The sequence below is a fragment of the Perognathus longimembris genome, chromosome 3, assembly GCF_023159225.1.
Source record: "Perognathus longimembris pacificus isolate PPM17 chromosome 3, ASM2315922v1, whole genome shotgun sequence".
Lineage (NCBI taxonomy): Eukaryota > Metazoa > Chordata > Mammalia > Rodentia > Heteromyidae > Perognathus > Perognathus longimembris.
Genome location: NC_063163.1, coordinates 36,647,481 through 36,667,052, shown reverse-complemented (window position 1 = coordinate 36,667,052; position 19,572 = coordinate 36,647,481).

The window sequence follows — 19,572 nt, the reverse complement described above, 5'->3', positions numbered from 1 at the left end:
ACACGCTTTTTTCATTAGTAATGAATCACATGGTATTAAGTCCTTTTTTCTTCTTTTTAGAGAAACTAAAATTTCAATTTTGGATTGAGAGCTTCAATTCCACTATGTGGCATTTTTATATTTAGCCAGTGCTAGTATCTGTTCATATCCAGGTCCAGGCAGGATGGTTTCACTCTTGGAGTGATAGTCATTAGAAGAAAGGTAGAAATGGACACCTTATTGCATTCTGTGGATTAAATAAAATATACTACAAATGTGCTACCAGGGTTCTCATTTTAATTTTTCATTCAAAAATATTTATTGTAATATTACATGTTTGTGTGGTGAATGTTGATAAGACATTGCTGGATGCCTTTCTCTGCTTAGGGTTCTCAGTTTAGATACAAGTATCGAAGACTGCAGACAGGAAGAGAGAAGGATCAGAGGTCCACAAAATTGAAGTGGAACCTGGTCTGAGAATCCCTTTAGATGCTATTTTCCCTGTTTAATGACAGTTTTAGCCCACTTCCGATCAGCCCTGGCTATTTATATTCAGAGGCACAGATTCCACAGCTGTAAAATAAATGCCTCTGAAATCAGAGTTTCTTCTCTATTTTGCTTAGGGAAGTTTGCAAATTTGCTTTTGAAGATAATCGTGGAGAAAGGAAGAGCTGTCTCTACAGAGGGGTTGCATTGAGCATCCCTCTTCTCCAATTCCAATATTACAATCATGTGTCACTTAATGACAGGATATGTTCTAAGAAATTTTTGCTAGTTGGTTGTCATTGTGTGTGACCATCACAGCATGGACTTCCACAAACTGGATGGAATAGGTTCATTCTCTCAGGTGGCATTTTTGATGTAATCTAGAGAAATGATAAACACAAAATATGGGAGGTTGCTCTGAGTATAACACTATAAACTATTTTACAGTTAAGTTTTGTTTAAATGACTAAGAGTACACTCGAAAATAATGCTAGTGTAATACAGTAAAAACACAAGCCAGTAACCTAGATGTTTATTATCATTACAAAGCATTATGTATCATATACAATTATATATGCTACACCTTGCATGAATAGTATATGGCAATGAAAATTTGTTACAAATACTTGAATTATGCTTTGTGCTATGATTACAACAGCTATGATGTCCTCATATAAGAAGAATTTTCTATAATCATGGGGCTGCTATTGTATATACAGCCCACTATTAACCGAAGTATCATCATGAAGTCCATGATTATATTTCTAGAAAATTCCTTTTGTTTCTACACAACATTTATATTCTACAGTGACATAGGGATTTGGTACTTTTCTGGACCTTGTAAGAAAGGTGTTCAGTTCTAGCTATACCTACAAAGATTCAATAAATCTTCAGGCTTGGATCATTTACCAAGAGAAGCTCCTAACTGGTTGGTAGCTGAGAAAAGATTTAAGAGGCAAAGCCCAAAAGTACTGACTTTGAGGGAAGAGGGTTTATTATCAGAAAGAATATTGTAGCATGACTCAGCTCTGAGGGGCTGAATTGGATCCCTGCAGGAAAGTTGGTTCACCTGTCTGGCTTTGTTGTGCTGATGATCTCTGTGACACCTTTCAATCATGAAGTTCTATAATTGCTTCAAGAATCATTTTCCTCCTTCCTGTGAAATGATAACAGCTTTGAGGTTGGAAAGTGATCTAACTGCATTGCGATATAAATGAAAATAAGTATTATTTTACAGCGTTTAAAATTGCTTCTATAAAAGTGATATACAGATTGGTTACAGTTAGATAAGTTAGGTAAAGAGTAACTTTCTTTTAGGATAATGTCACCCCTTCCCTTGCAATCTCCCCATTTTCCCCTACTGTCTCCACTCACAAATTGTATAGTTCATTTCAACATAGTGTCTAGAGAGTACCATCTCTGCATTTGTTTATCCTTTGTCCCTCTGTTTCTGTGTCCCCCTTTACCCTCCCAAAGACAAATGAACAAACAAGACAAAAAGAAAAGAAAATGAAAACAGCAACAAAGAAAAAAAATCTTCTTATTTCCACCTGAAACTATGTAATTTTGAGAGGGTTATTGAGAATTGCTTGGTTTTGATCAGAGAAGACATTCTACCTCTGCAAGGTAAACAGGGATAGGGATTGGATGGAAATGAAGGATAATATCACCACTTTGTATTTTTACTTTTAGCATTGTGAAAACACACTAGTTTGATAAATAGTACATTTAAAACCCGATTTAGCAAAGGGTTTTTTTTACCTTTGTAATTTTAAAGCTGTCACTTGGACTAAAAATATAGGCTAGCAAGTTGGCCTTTCATATTTAATGTTTTTCTTTTTCTTTTTTTGCAATTCATTCTGTTCAGCTTTGATTAAAGAAGTAGCAATAAATGGAATGGAGAATTGCTAGGACTGGGATAATTCATTATTGGGGAGATGGTGGACATGTCTCTTCTCACAGTTCAGATATGAAATCTTTCAACAAGTAGCCCCTGGTGCATTTTAGCATGTTTGCCATTTATCTTCTCTTCACATGTTAACAAGAACCAAACAGGAATATTGGATTGGAGGACAACAATGGCTGGAGGATTATTATCTCCTCTGACATAATCCTCACACTTTACTTGTTTGTTAGACTATTAGAGATTAATTGGTTATTATAGCCAGTTAGGAAGGACCTGGAGCAAAATGATAATTCTGAATGTCTTGGACTGTGGAATATTGAAAGCCTGTTACTTAGGATTAATATGATGTTTACAATGTGCTTTAACAAGTGGCCATCGGCAAGTCACTGCATTTCTCTGAATATCTAAAAAATGAAAGAGATGAGACAGAAGCAAGCACATATTCCTGTATGCTCTGAAATCTATTTGTGCCTTTTTTCTCTTTTGAGGAGGGATGTTTATGAGGGCACTTAATAGAGAGTTGTTGGACGCAGTAGAGTTAATACCTTGTTCCAAGAGTGAGCTGAGCCCTGGGCTTCGTTGGTGTGAGAATATAGGACAAATTTCAAAACAGTAAGGATTATGAACTTCATTCCTAGATTTCTTTTAACACTCCAATGAGAGAATAGAACTAAAGCTCTCAAGAGACTCAAAAGACTAAGTGAAAGACATTAGTATTCATATAAAAAAAACCTTCCCTGAAGAATATTGATGAAAACATCTTCATGCATGCATACATACACTTCATTATTGAACTGTTTATCAAGTTATCTGTTGTCATTAGCTTTTGATTTCAGGCAGTTGATCTGTCTACCATAAGAGCATAATGGATGCGTTCACAACAAAAACATTCCTGAATGACACTGTTGTATCTGGAGCTTTTATGCTGGAAAGGACTGGCTTTGAATTGCATGGCTCAGTGCCCAGCCTTGTAGCATCTCAAGGTAATCAGTGGCTTCATATTGAGAGGAATGTGCTCTGTAAGTTCCTTCATAGATGGTGGTTAAAACCACTGGCACATTTCCTGCGATGAAGGGGTAGTTGAGGTCCAGGGGAGAAAGCTTGCCATTTCTCAGAGGTTTGTGCAGTGTCTTTTGGAAGAGCATTAATCCCTGCCTCTACCAGTTTATTTTATTATTTTTTAATCACTATCCAAGACTACAGATTGGTTTTTATTATCTTTATTTTAAAGTTGAGAAAATTGTCTGGGAAGAGTAAGTCAATGATGAAACAGAACTATCAAATGAAAAAAGATCTTAGTTGTCAGGAATTTCTGAGAAATTTGCTTTGACAGACCTTTCCCCATATTTTCATAGCTCTAATCATTAAAATAAACCATATGTAAAATTATTCAATGAGAGTGGTGTCATGGTGATCATTGTAGTTTGTTGAGCTGTTGAAATTTAGACTCTTTTATGCCAGGCTCAGACATTGAATTGCAGTGCTAGGTTCCATGATCCATGTGCGCATTGAAGTTTGAGAGCCATTCTCAGAGTTCACAGAGCAGGTCACATCCCTCTTTCTCATGGTGGATTTCTAAATGTCTCTCCCAATTGCATCAGAACTTTTCTCATGAACAGCACAATTGCAGACACCTTTAACTCCAACCTTTCCACCTCTTTCTGAGTCCTGAAATTCCCCGTGAAGATTCCTTAACTACTAAGAGAAGGGCCACCTTCCAAATACACATTTTGTTACCTTTCCTGTTCTTACATTGCATTCTGAAGAAAAAACAACCCTAAATACTTGTGATTCTGTGAATTATGGGTTTTAGTCTATACAATTGTCTACTAGTCAACTCAGTCAATCAAAAATCAGGTGAAGTAACAGATTTTATGGGCTAGGCTTTTAAGCACTAGAGTGACATAAACTAAATGGTGAAGTAACCTGAAAGTTGGAGATTTATCTTATGATGTTCTACAGTGGGGTTAAAGAAGGTCAGAGAATGAAAGTTCTGAAAGTCATCATGAATTATGGGGCTCTTTCAAGTCTTTTATTGTTTGTCATTTGGCACATTGACTCATCAGGGTCATGTGATGTAAGTTTATTTCCTTTATAAATGAACCAAATTTTGTTACAATTAGTCAAATTAGCTGAGAGTCATTGTGAATAAACACATAAACATGTGTAATTTATGGAACAACTAAGTTGGAACATGGTCTTTACTTTGCCCAGGTCTCTGCCATCTATTTATAACAACATTTGTGTTAGTTAATGGGCTAGCGATTAAGGACAATTTATTTTGAAGGATATAAATTTGTTTATATAATTAACTGAAAGTTTGTTTCCTTTTTCTAAATGCTTACCATGAAATAAAAAACACTCTCCCAGGATGTAACCTAGTTAGTTCTTGTCCCAAGGAATTCCATCCAGCTACTAAATCCACAGACAGAAGACTTTCTGTCTCCTTCATCTTTTATCCATGGGTCTCATCAGTAGAGGATTGTTATGTGACTCTTATGTTCACCTCAGTGTTCCAATGTTTTTCTCTTCTGCTGTTGATATCCAAACAGAGGGCCTCAAATCTCAGACTAATAGAAAAAATGAAGAGAATCATAGAAATAAATTTAAGAACCACTTAGTTTGACTTGTTGGCTTAAATATCTCCAAATTTACCAGACTCATACCTCCTATTCTTTGTCTCCAGAAAAGAAAAACAAAACATGGAAACTTGAGGATAAAAAATGTATTTCAACTCAAGGAACAGCTGCAAAGAGTTGTATGTAATTTGTTCTTTAGTGAACAAGGGTGCTGAAATAAAAATAAATACATAAATTTAATCATGTCTCTGGCCTTTGGATAACCTGATATAAAACTCAGAGTATCTTTCAATTAATTACATGAATGGATGGCTGTAGGAGAGTCTTCCTATAATGGCTATTATTTCCTGTTTGCTTCTTTTTGTTATGTTTTGTTTTCATGCTTGTTATTGGTATAGACTAGTAAGTGGTGAAAATTACTTATGTTTTAGGTTTTGTAGTTATATTGCATTTAATAGATGGGAAAAGAGGATAAGGAATATTAATCTGGTAGGGGCAGAAACCTTGTTCAATAGAGGTCCTCTTTAGAGTTAGTAATTCTGAGAGAGATGCTCTCAGTAGATCATTGTACGTACAGCTATACTAGAAGGTATGTTGGGGAGGTACATTCATATTCACGATTGGATAGATTCCCATGCCATTCCTATTGCAAGAATAACTGTTAATTTACACATAATGAATTTTTTATTCTGACTTAGATTGTGACTTTTTCTTTCCAAACTCTCCCCAAATAAGGGGAAAGATCAATTCACATGGTCTTGGCAAAGCCGAATGACTATTTCACACTCATGGAATTGGTCTGTTGCTTCTATTTTCCTATGCTGTAGTCAGAAGAAGATAACTGCTGGGGCTTTATCTATTGTTGGAGACCCTTCAAATGCGTCAAATGGGTAGAGATACATATGATTCTATCAAAGCCTTAATAAACATGGAGGGGAGTCTATAAGTGACCAATTGTTTGAGGCATCAGCAGAGTTTCAGAAACTAATTATATGGAAGGCCTCATTTATTTCTTCATGAAAAGTCTTGAGTGTCTCTGGGTAAAGTTACAGAAGTCATGCTGGATTGTGCAATGAGTATTGAAGTTTAAAGTCTTAGGAAACCAGCTCTGCTCTATTTCTTACCAATCTTATAGTCAAGAATACCGTAATGTTTCTCATTTAGCATCTATTTTTCCCTTTTATCTATAAAACAAGGATTATTACTGTTTTCAGGATATAGTGGTATTATCTTTATTTGCATTACCAAACACAAAAAATGTTTAATAATGTTAGCTTCCCCTTCCCCCTTTAATTTCCTTTAGGGATCATGGGAGCTTGTTGAGAGAAATAAGGTATATTTGTAACCTTAAGGGGTTTACATCCCAGTGAGGAAGGAAAACGTTCATGGAACAGTTATCCTGTGGGTTGGAATGAAATAACTGTGTTAGTAAGAGAGAGATATAAACTATTATAGGAAAAAAATCATGAGATTAATTCTATTGGGGAGTGGACTGAAAAAGTTTTTTGGGGCAGGCAACATTAGCACTGGTCCTGAAGGATTTGAGGCAGTTGTTTCTGATCCTGCTGATTAGATATACCCAGGAATATGCAGTCAGAACAATCTACTTGAAGAGGGTTAGCAGAATGAGAAGGAACTAAGAATTAAAAAAAAGCACACAGATATGTAGAGGCTTAGGAAGAAAAGCAAGAAAACTATGTCAGGGTAACTCTCAAGGGTAGGGCAAAGTCTAATTACCCAAATTGAAATTTGGCCTTTGTAGCAGACCTAAGACTTCTCTTGAACCCATAAAGACCTGCTGTAGAAGCAAAGGCATGCTTGAAATAATTAGCTTTATATTTCAGCTCTTGTTTGGGAATTCTTGGTTTGCATCAGTCTTTTTATCACAAAGAAGCAGGAGAGGTATTTTGAGAATGGTTAGAAAATTGCCTGGATAGTAGCAGGACAGAAAAATGTAAAATAATAATAATTTATTAATAATCAGGCTAAATTTTAATTGAATATATTTTTAAGGTCATACTGACATGTACATTTAAAAAAACTAATCACTAGAAAAAACAAATCATTGCTTTCCCTCTCTGTGGGTTCCTTGGTTTAGGTGATAGGACAAAGATTGGTTTTTGCATTCTGTCCTTGGTGATCTCACATTCTATTTCTCATGTTCTCTCTCCCCCCTCTCTCTTTTTCTCTCTCTCTCTCTCTCTCTCTCCCCCTTTTTTTTCTTTCTCTCTTGTCTCTTTGTTGCCATGGGGTTTGAACTCAGGACCTGGACACTGTCCTTGAGATATTTTTTTTTTGCTCAAGGCTAGCACTCTACCACTTTGAGCCATAGCAACACTTGTGGTTTTCTGGTGTTTAATTGGTAATACGAGTCTCACAGATTTTTCTGCCTGGGATGGCTTTAACTGAGATCCTCAGATGTCAGCTTCCTGAGTAGCTGGGATTACAATGTGAGCCACTAGTACCTGGTTTCTCTATCTCTTCTTTCTTTCTCTCTTTTTTGTTGCCTGAATAGAGACCAGCATTAAACTACATTCCAACCTTTCTCTTTTCTGGATAAGAGGATAGTCATTTTACAAAACTTACTTAATCTTGGACTTATATAGACACAATTTTAGGAAGGAAAAAAGATCCTTTGATGCTTTACCAAGTAATTCTTTGGGGGATAGAGTTGTAGTTACTTTCCAGAAGGGGATTTGGTCCCAACAAGGTGTTTGCTGTCATCATGATTTGTGAAATCTCCAGGCCATCAGGGTCATCAGATATATATCTGAGATATGGAACTATGTTTTTTTTTATTTATATTTTCTGTAAGTATTTGCTTTGTACTCCTGTGTAGTATTTGGAAGAACTGCGTCTGAAATTTTGTGAGTTTCAGACCCAAGTTAGGGCTCAAGAAGTGCCCCACCCTCCACCTCCCTAGGGACTTCTGATGTGTGGATGCAAGGAATCAAAGTCAGAAAGCCCTGGGACATGCCTTAAACAGTTTCCTTCCAGCCACCTCATTCTGTGTGTTTCTGTAATGCTGTGTTTGTGCGGAGATGGCTCTTGTCACTTTATCCTGTGCACAGACACAGTTGAAGAAAAGGCTGCATCTGAACGAATTTGTTTCGACATGGGTTTAATTAGGTACCTACCAGTTGCCCAATTCTGTGCTTGATGCTGCCAGGGATATATGGAAGATTTATGAGGCACAGCTTTTGACTTTGGAGGGTGCCAACGTGCTATAAAAGCTGGAAAACAAACTTTAGTGTATATGGGTCTCCTGCAGAAATTGTCAAACAGGAACCTTACCTGGAGATTCTGTGTCTGTAGTTCAAGATCAGGACAAGACCCTTAAATCTACTGTAACAGGTAAATTAGGCGGAGTTGGCTCACACTGTATATTACTCCGACTTTAAAAGACAGTAGTAGACTCAATTTTCTGTTTTTATGAGTGAAAAAAATCTGCTGTTCAATGATGCTCTTTGCTACTTACTAGCTGTGTGGTTTTAGAGCAAGATATTTACACTTGTCAGCCTGTGTTCATCTATAACATTATGACAATGATGCTTATCTCTTAGTATTACTGTAAGTATTGCATGAAATAAAAACTAACACAGCTCCTGAAAGACTCTAGAAATATTGCATATAAAACAAGTTTCTTAGCCTCTTATACAATAATCTGGTTGTGATGACAACACATGCTAATTCAATGTTCAAGTTGTTTCTATTTGCCAAAATGATAATGATTTTTATAATCTATCCCACTTACCTGCTCTTTGTGTTGCTTAAATTGCATCGATAGCTTTCTGTTTGTATGTGTTTTAAACTGAAGGCTTTGGCAATGTGAAGCTGGATACCCCAATTTAGGATAGCTGAGATCTTAGGCCTCAGGCCATTGCAAATTATAATTGCATGGGATGTAAAACAGAATCTGGATTTTGGGTTGAAGAGTCTTATACTAAAGACAGAAGAGAAAAGCTTCCCTTAAATTTTTGGAGAAAGTTTTCTGCAACAATTAGGAATGAGTAGGTATAAAAAATTAAGGTAGAGGAAGATTAAGGCGATAAATTCCATTTCAGGGCATAGTTAGGGCTAGGTCCTACTGATGAGAATTAATTCTAGTTTTGAAAAGGCTGATTCCTTGGTGCATTTACTGCTAGTGTCTGAATACTGACCAACTAGATCTAGTTCATAGCCTTGCTGATACTGGAGAGAAATCTGCTAGCTACAAGAAAAGATTATGAGTGATAGAGTTCTGCAGAAAGCTGCCCTATTTTAAGAGAGAGTTTGTAACTTGGGAAAAAACAAATCAACAAAACAAACAACAACAACAAACAATCCAGCTAGGAGCATCGGGTGGAACAGGTAGAGCTGCCTTTGATGTTATGTATGATACTTGAAGTCCTGTCAAGATTATACAACTGGCACTCAATAAATCATCTTGGGACCAGTACAAGTTCAGGAACAGGTGAGAGACTGTTAATACCATTGAACCAGGATTGCATGCTGGGTAATCCTGACTCTGAGAGTAACTGAAACGACGGAATAATTTTTCTAGGCCAAGAATAATGCTTTAAGCTGGGAGATCCACCCAAGCCAAATGACTATTGGATTTTCTTTGTAACCCTTTCCTGTTAATTTTCCCTATACCTTAGCATTCAGAAGCCCCAAGAACTGAGATTTCTGTTTATGTGGCTGTGCTAGCACCATTAGTGTGCAACTCTCAGTTAATCCAGAACAGTAGCCATTTGAATGCTTCTCCACATAGATTGCTTAACAAATATTTTGAAAAAAAATTCAGTAATGTGAGTAAGAGAAAGGGCCTCACAGTTTATCTAGCGCTATCTCCTTGTTTCCCTGATAATAAAAACTATATGACCTTCTCAATGTTACTCAGTTGTGCCTAGATCCCAGGCCTCCCATGCCACTCACATTAGTAGGCTATGCTTTCCTGTGATGATTTATACTTGCTTAAATTTCCATTTATCTCTCTGGGAGTCTGGATTGATATGACCACTCAGGCTGGCAGACTGATGCTGAGCACTTAAAATACAACAGACTCCCTTTGCTTTTGCTCTTCACATGCTAACCACGGAGCATGAGATGGAGCTGCCATTCACAGCTCATGCTGATGACAATTTCATTAACTCTGTGTTGTTGGGCTTTAGCAATCCACTCACCTCATAATTGTGCTAAAATTATTCTGGTAAAAAAGTACATGAGGATTTTAGAGCAGTTTATAACAAGGACATCATTGTTAAAGTTTCAACAAAATTAGCATTATGGATCTGTGAATACGTAACAGCAGGGCAGAAACTAATGCAATGGCTTTCTGCATTTGCAATCTTAACTTTTTGGGGGACATCAGGAAAGTCATTTGGTTAGAGATAATTTTTGAAGTAGGCTTGCTATAAAAAAAATAAATATCCTGCTGGGTGCTGGTGTTTCCAGTGTTGAAACTCTATCTTCAGTAAACTGAGAAAAGGCTGGAAGTGGCACTTAGCTCAAGTGGTAGAACACTAGACTCAAGCAAAAGAAACTCAGGGACGGGCTGGGAATATGGCCTAGTGGCAAGAGCGTTTGCCTCATATACATGAAGCCCTGGGTTCCATTCCCCAGCAACCGCATATATAGAAAATGGCCAGAAGTGGCGCTGTGGCTCAAGTGGCAGAGTGCTAATCTTGAGCAAAAAGAAGCCAGGGACAGTGTTTAAGCCCTGAGTCCAAGGCCCAGGACTGGCAAAAAACAACAACAAACAAACAAAAGAAACTCAGGGACAGTGCTCAGGCCCTGATTTCAGGTATCAGGATTGGCACAAAAACAAACAAACCAGGTGCTGATGGCTCATGCCCGTAGTCCTTGCTGCTCAGGAGGCTGAGATCTGAGGATCATGGTTCAAAGCCGGCCCAGATGGGAAAGGCTGTGAGACTCTTATCTCCAATTAACCACCAGAAAACTGGAAGTGCAGCAGTGGCTCAAAATGGTAGGCCACTAGCCTTGAGCAGAAGTGCTCAGAGGCAGCACCCAGACCCTGAGTTCAAGCCCCAGTACCAACAAAAACAAACAAACAAAAAAAAAAAAAAAAGAAAAAAAACCCTTCACTTAGGAAGCTTAGATCTTACACTCTTGGGCAAGGAGTGAAGATAAGGTAAAGAGTTATCTTTTTATGTTTTGTCTCTATTTGGAGCTTGGGGTATAAAAGGACCTTTAGAAACACAAAATATTTTCATTCTTTCAGATTGGAGAAATATATGATGCCCAGCACATGAGGGAATTAACTCTGGATTTTTATTGTTTAGATGGAAACCTAGGGCAAAGCAAATCTTTGTCCAATGACACCATGTTAAATGTTACCTGAGTCTTAGCTGTTTGAATACATAAAGCTATTTGTCTTCTTATTTAGTTTTCTTAGACTCAGAAAGAGGGATGTCCAGATACCATCTCATTTCGAATAGATCAAACAGCTCTGATATGTGTGGTGTAATTTCTTTCCGTCTGCCCATACTGTCCACCCCTGTTGTAGTGCTAATTGATCTGCCAATAGTCAGTCAGATCTCCCACTTGTGAAAATATGTGAAATGAAGGCTTTTGTTTAAGATGGACCCTGTACTTCTAATTTTCCTTTTGGGGTCTGTTTGCTGACCTTCAATTTGAAGGAAAATAATAATAATACCTTGTATTGGTAGGCTTTTTCTAACTCATTCAAAGTACATTTATACTTGTCAGAGAGGTTTAAAACAACAAGGTTTATTTCTTGCTGACACTATGAAGATTGGTAGGTCACGTGATCTCTCTCATACTCATCCTGGATGTGGCCAGTTCCAATGGAAGAGGGAAAGAGGAAGTAGCACTGCCATGCTGTAACTTGTAGAGCTCAGAGTGGGCACAAATTTCACTTGTGAACATTTGATTAGCTAGAGAAAGCTATGAGGACACTTTTAATGTTGAAATTAACAAAATTTAGAATTTGATTAAATTTTTTTTCTTTATTGTCAAAGTGTGATACAGAGGGGTTACAGATTCATATGAAAGGCAGTGAGTATATTTCTTGTTCTACTTGTTACCTCTTCCATCATTTTCCCTCTCTCCTCTTTCCCTTCCCCTCTCCCCCCAAATAGTTTGCAGTTGGTTTACACCAAATGGTTTCTAAGTGTTGCTTTTTGAATGGTTTGTCTTTTTGTTCTTTGTCTCTCGATTTTGGTATTCCCTCTCCCTTCCCCAGTTCTATTACCACTATAAACAGTATCCAGGGTACTAGGATGTAATACAGTGGTAGCAAGGGTATAGCTACAGGAGGGGAGTACAAGAGAAACATATCTAAACAAACCACTCATTCAAACAAACAGACAAGGAGAAAGAGAAAAAAAAGTAATACGAGTTCACATGGCATGCTGAGAATAATTACAAAAGTGGTATAATTCTTGTTTCCGTAACGTGGAGTTCATTTCACTTGGCATCTTCTTATGTGGTCATATGGGTAGTTATTGGGGTATTTTGGTCTTCTACCATGACTAGCCTATTCATGTACTAGCTATTCCCTATGAGGGACACCATAGGGTTTATGTTTCTTTGGGTCTGGGTCACTTCACTTAGCATGATTTTTTTCTAAGTGCTTCCATTTACTTATGAATGGGGAAGTGTCATTCCTTCTGATGGAAGCATAGAATTCCATTGTGTATATGTACCACATTTTCCTGGTCCACTCACCTCCTGAGGGGCATCTAGGTTGGTTCCATGTTTTAGTGATGACAAGTTGTGCTGTGATGAACATACTTGTGCTGGTTGCTTTAGTGTGGTCTTGCTTGTAATCTTTTGGGTAGATGCCCCAAAGTGGAGCTGCTGGGTTGTAGGGGAGCTCTATGTTTAGACTCTATGCCAAGGGAGACATTGGTCAACATTTGTTGAGCTCCAATAATAACTACCAATACTTTCTTATTTAACTTTATTTCTGAATATTTATAGTAGCACTTACCTGAGCATAGCCCAAAGAGAACTTTAGATTTATTCTATGTCTTTTAAGACAATAATTCCAAGACTTTTAGATTTCACAGATATTTACTTTTTTAGTTTTCTTTTTTATCTTGGGAGGGGGTGAGATGTGATTTATATAGGGTTATATACTAATTATTTTTCAAACTATCATCCATCTTATAAAAAATGTGACATAAGATTTTGGAAATCTTTTCACTAACTTTGCAAATAAAAGGTAGATTGGTAGGTTACTAGCAAAACATTAATACTTGACTGAAAGAGCTCGCTGAAGATATTGATCAAAATGCATGTACTGACATGTTGAATTGCAACCTGGTTGTACAACTATTTAAAGACAATAAAGATATATAATTAAAACAAAAAAGAAGCAATGGTTGAACAACTCAAGCTAGGATCTAGAAGGAAATGAAGTGTGAACATTATCTTGAACAAAAGATTTAATGCCTTGGTTAAAAGCTTTAATTTTAGATGTTTTCAAAGATGATCTTCTTTACAAAGAAGACTAGTGGGGAAGAGTCAGGGAGACGAGTCAGTGTTAGAGGGGTTCATGATAAAGGCTTGTAAATGGAAACAATATGACATCCAAATACTTGAACAATCTTTTACTTTCAGTTGCTTTGGTCCTTTGAGACTTTCATATCTGTAGAAATTAACTTGTAGACTATGGAATCTGCATGGAAAAAAGAAGCTTAGATCATCCATCAAGAGGGTTGCTTGTTCTGGGAATCAGTAAAGGAGGCTACAGAAAGTGGGATGTTATACTTTGGTACAAATCAGTATTGTGCTACTAATTCAGTATACAAGTACAAGAAGGGAAGGAATTGAAGATTTATGTGTGGTTTCTATCTTCAACCTGGGCAGATCATTTTCACACATTAGGAAAAGAATATAAATGAGCCGAGGTTATCAGGGTTATCATCTGAACAGAGAGGAATAGAAACCATGTGATTATTTGGAATTACCAATTATTATTTGGAATTACCCAATCATCAGTCTTTCTAAAGAAAAATACTAAGTGGTAAGACACTACTGTGAATAATTTTTTCTTGCACCTGAACATACATATTTTGCAGAGAACATTTCTATGAACATTGGAAGATACCATGTTGGGCCTTAGAGAATGTTCATCAAACCCCAGCTCAATCATAGAGAAGTGTATAATTCTGAAAATGTGGGTTGAATTAGGAAAGTATCTTCTAGAGAAAATCACCCTAGTCACTCATAATGTATTTTATATGAAGGGCCATCATACAGAAATGCAAAGTTATAGCCATGAAAGTTTATTACAGAACATGTGGAGAAAACAGGTGTGAAAACATCTTTACCTTAAAAAATACAGCAAGAACAATTTGTCCTTTATTTAGTATGGATTTTGTTAGCCCTCTGTTAAGTTACCAAGGTGACCCAAACTCTAGCATAGGGAGGAACTTGCACATACAGACAGAACTGAAGTTTACAAACGGTATTGGAATGGGCTGCTAGTTGCCCTGCCCTTTGGGCGTCTGGGTGAGTTAGTCTCTTCAGAGCTCCGTTTTCTCATTGCATAAACTCATTAGGCTTAGATCAGATGGCCTCCAGGATCTGTTCTGCTTCTATGTTTTTTTTTTCTTTTAATAGTTTGTATTTCTCAAAATATATAAAATGTTTCCTGGAAAATCTATGAATTTTCATAATTCTCAAGTAAATGATGGCTAGACTTTGTGCTCATTTAAAGCCATTTTTGAATAGCCTGTACCTTCTCTGTCTTTCACCCTCCCTACCACCCCCCATCTGATTAGGATATTGTTTTGTGAGTGTGTAAACAAAAGTTCCCTTTTAAAGCTAAGCTTTCTCCTACTGCTGTCTGACTCATTCAGTGATGTTATAGCCCACAGCTTGAGGTATGACACTTCCTTTCATACTGGTGAAATTGTGATGTCATGAAACTTGAATTGATGCATCCAACTGGATTAAGCAGACGGAGCATGATAATTACAAATCAGAATGTTCCTTTCTGTACACATAAGCAGCTAGGGAATCAGCAATGATGGGAAAGGAAACATAGGAAAGGATTTTGGTACAATTTGCCAGGCTGAGGCTCTAGTGCATTTTTAGATGCATCAGTCAGCTTTAAAGAATGCAACAAGTACTTTGATGTAGCTCAGGAAAGAAGCAGTTATCATCACCTGTGTACAGGGAACCACCATTCCCTAAACCTTATCACTGGGATTTTGCCCTCCATCCCCAAATTCACTACTAATGTTCCTTACATATGCAGTTATGTTTACTTACACAGAGCTTATCTCCAGAATCCTTGAGATTTTGATCATAGAACTATATTCTAGTTAATAGATGGTGGGACTATACCTCATAAAGAAAAGAAAGGAGTAATTTCCTAATAATTTTTTTCACAATAGGGATAGATTGACTGAAAAATGAATACTATATGAGCATCATTCTAGAAAATGTTACACTGAAGCTTCATGGGAAAAAGACAAAAGTAACACAGATTGTTTTTTGTCTTTTTTTTTCTGGCATGAACTCTTGATGAAAATGCTCATCATCCAAGGTTCAGTGTGGTCACTTCTTGAGTTAAAACATGAGCAATCTGACATGTTGGTCAAGATTTCTTCAATATTCACCATAACAGCCATAGTTGCCCCATTAGCTGATTGTTTGATGTGAGAATTTCTGGAGTCTTAGAATAGGAAAAACAATCCAAAGTTAAGCATAAGAAGTTAAGTTATATTGACATTTGAAGTCTAGATGATGCCTTGCTGCCTTAGGTTTTATTATCAAAATACCAAATTATTTGTGGACATGTCTTAAACTTGAGAATTCTAGATAGGCACCTATTGTTTTCCAGAATTCAGGCAATCCTCAGAACTTATGAGATAGCATGACTCCTCCTCTACTTTTCAGGAATAAGATGTTGAATTAATACTTAATAGCTTCTTTTCTGCTGATTGACAATTTCTAGCAATTTTCCCCTTCATAATTACATCAGTTCCTGGTCTTTCTACTTTCACAGACTAAAGCCAAGGTTAGGCCTCAGACTGTTGACTTCATGCAGATTGTAGCCGTGGCCTCTTTGGTCATCTTCCTGGCCTCCAGAATATTCCTGATCCAATTCATTTGCCACATCACTGACAGATTAATTTGATTACAGGACTATTTTATGTCATTCTGCTAAAAAAAGTCTTCAGTAGTTTTCAGTTTTGTACAGAATGAAGTTGTAGGATGTTGATCTGGCCAAAGGAAGATATGAAAAACTTTTAGCTTGATTCTACTCTATGTTTATTAGTTCAGTCTTTAATTCCAGATAGTCTGGAAATTTGAAGGTAGAAAACTGTCATATGCTTATTGCAGTTTCTCATCCTAGAGCTTTATTTTAGTTTTCTATTGGCAAAATAATATGAAAAAGGAAAGGAAACCCACGGAAAAACTATAATGTAGTGTTTTGGATGGTTCTGCAGACTAAATAACTGCATTCTCTCCTATCTTGCCCAAACTCAGTGGCTGAAATCCTAACCTCTGGTAGATGGTACTAGGAAGTGGGTTCTTGGGGATTATTCAGATGATGAGGACAGAACCTTCAAGATCAGAATTAGTACTATTAAAAAAATATATACAAGAGAGACGACCCATCTTTGCTCTCTGTCATGTGTCGCTATGAGAAGGCAGCCGTTTGTAAACCAGCAAGCCAGGCCTCACCAAATCTGACCACGTTGGCATCTTGATCTTGGACACTCTGGCTTCCATAACAAAAATAACCTCTTGTTGTTTAAGCCACCATTCTATGGTTTTTTATTACAGCAGCTGGAAATGACTAAGACAGAATATTCTACAATAGAAAAGGGGCTTTAGATGAAATTAAGGACATCTAAAATAACAATAATGATGTACAAATGTTGGCTAATTAGTTGGAAAAATGCACTGTACTAATGTAAGATATAAACCTAGGGAGGACTTTGTTCAGGGGAGGAAAAATTCTCTGAGAATTGTTTGTGCTCATGCCACAACTTCTCCCTGTTTTATAACTATTATGAAATAAAAAGAAAACAGTTATAAAATATAAGAATAAGGTAAGTAAAGAAACCAGGATCAGAAAGACAGAGTAGTATGAGCCAAGGAAAAGGAAAGAGAAAAACATACGGCTGTTACATTTCAGCAAAAAAAAGAATACAAGAATTGTTTCAATATTATTTAGTCATTTACTGATCTGCCTTGTGATTATAAACTCGCTGAGCCAGGAGAAAAGATTAAATCTTATAGGAAATCAGTCTGACTTCTGGTTTCTCTGACTAGTTAGTAATGTTACATGGATTCAATGTCTTCTTTCTTTTTAATTTTTAAATTATACTTTTTGTTATCTTTTGGTAGCTGTATAAAGGAGTTATCATCCAACAAATCAGTTTATGAATACAATGCATCTTGGTTGGTAACCGATTTCATCATTCCTTGCTCATCCTCTCAACCCACAATGCCTTTATATTAGAGAAAAATACATTTACTGTAGTCATTATATTCAATGTAAATTATGTAAAAAAATGAACTATGTAACTTGAGGGCAGGGACAGGATGGTGAAAATGGGCAGAACTAAAGGAGCATGACCAAGCATTGTACCCATAACTTGACTGACAAAACTGTAACCCTTTTATACAGCTACTTAGTAATAATACGAAAGAGAAAATAGTAAAAAAGAAAAATACCCTTATTTATACATGCTACATGCATACAAGTTAATACTTATACAGAAGCAGCATATCATGATTAATAGTGTGGGTTATGGAACTAGCTACTACCTGGTTTGACCTTAAAATGTATGTTGGATTTCAAATCACACAGTTAGGAGCTTCCCTGTGCCTGAGTTTCCTCATCGCTGTAATGGAGATAGATTGTTAGTCCTCAAGATTATTAAATTAGTAATGCAAGTCCTCCAAACATTGACATCTATCTGGCATCATGTATATATTAGCTATTATGATTAGTAGAAGTATATAATTACTATGACTATTATTATTCGTAATAGTAAATGATTTTGCACTAATGGGGATAATAACCAATGATACAAGCAATTCTATTATCTAAAGAGGAAGTGCTCAGAGGCTTCCTTCTTGTACATTTTATTTTCAAATCTGCTTTATCTCTTCCTTACATCTTACCATTGTGTGGTCCATATTAGCACAGACATTCTCACTTTGTAGATTACCATTATCAGCTGCCGTGTTTATGGAAAAACAAGGTGCATTTATTTTAGGCTGAAAATGATTTGGTCTTGTTTGCAATCCAGAGTGTTAGTCTGTGTCTTTTCATTAGAGAATGAAGACTGTTAACTTTCAGAATTATTATAGAAATCTATGTTGTAATTTCTATCATTACAGTGTTGTTTTTAAAGGCTGTTTTTCCCAATGCTCATTTTTTAATGTATCCATCTAGTAAGATTTATTCATTCTTTCTTATATTTTCATGGTTGTGTTTATTTTTCTGTGCATGAGAGTCCTTTAAAAATCTTTTCACTGCTAGCATAATGGTCATGAATTCCTTGAGGTTTTTTTGTGTGTGTGTTTGATGTAGAGTGTAAACTCAGTGTTTTGTGCTTGCTTGGAAAATACATTATTTGAGCCATTTTTACTTTTGGTCAGTTTTTAGAGAAGGCTCTACTTTTTGCCTGGGGTTGCTCTTGGACTGTAATCCTTTTTTTTTCTGTGTGTACCTAGAATTACTGGTATGTACCACCACACCCAGTTCATTTGTTGAGATTAAACACAAGAACTTTTGACTAAACTGGCCTTGAACAGCAATTCCCTCATTCTCTGCTTCTAGAACATCTGGAATTAGTCATGAGCCACCATGACTAGCTTAGATTTTTGTTTTTCAGGGAGTTCTTATTTGTCTTTTAAAGGATTGCTCTAGGTTGGGCAGTTATTTTCTTTTAGGGCTTGAAAAACATCATTCCACTTCTTGCTTTCAGGGTTTCTGTTGAGATCTGTTGTTATTCTGATAGTTTTGCATTCAGATAAGATTTGATTCTTCTCTCTTGCAACTTTCAGTATCATTTTTTTTCTGTATACTTCATGTCTTAGCTATACTGCATTGGACACACATTCTTTCCATTGTATTACTAACAGTTTCTTGTACCTGAGTGGGAAATTTTCTGCTAATATTTTATTGAAAACATTTTCTTTTTATTTAATTCTGACATCATCTATTTTACTTGAACTGACATTTAATATTTGGACATATTTAAGGCACAATTTCTTTTCATTAAATACATGAATACAATATGTAATGATTAAATTAGCTCTCTATGCTTTCAGTTTTCACCTGTTCCTCTATGCTTCATAGGTTTTATATTTTAATGGTGCCTGAGAAGTCTTAGTTATTTTGTTTTTCCCCCCTTTTCTCTGAACATTATCATTCATCCATCTTGTCTTCAAGGCCTGCTCTTCTGTCTTCAACAGGTTCCATCTTTGATAACACTTTTATCAGAGTTTTTTTCTTTAATTTGATTTATTGTGTTTTATATTTCCAGATTTCAACTTTATTTTTCCCAAGGATTTCTGTATCTTTATTGAATTCCACATAGAATTCCTTTTTTTATATCCTGCATTGTCTTCCCTATTTCACTCAGCTATTTTATTTGTATCTCTTTGAATTCAGTC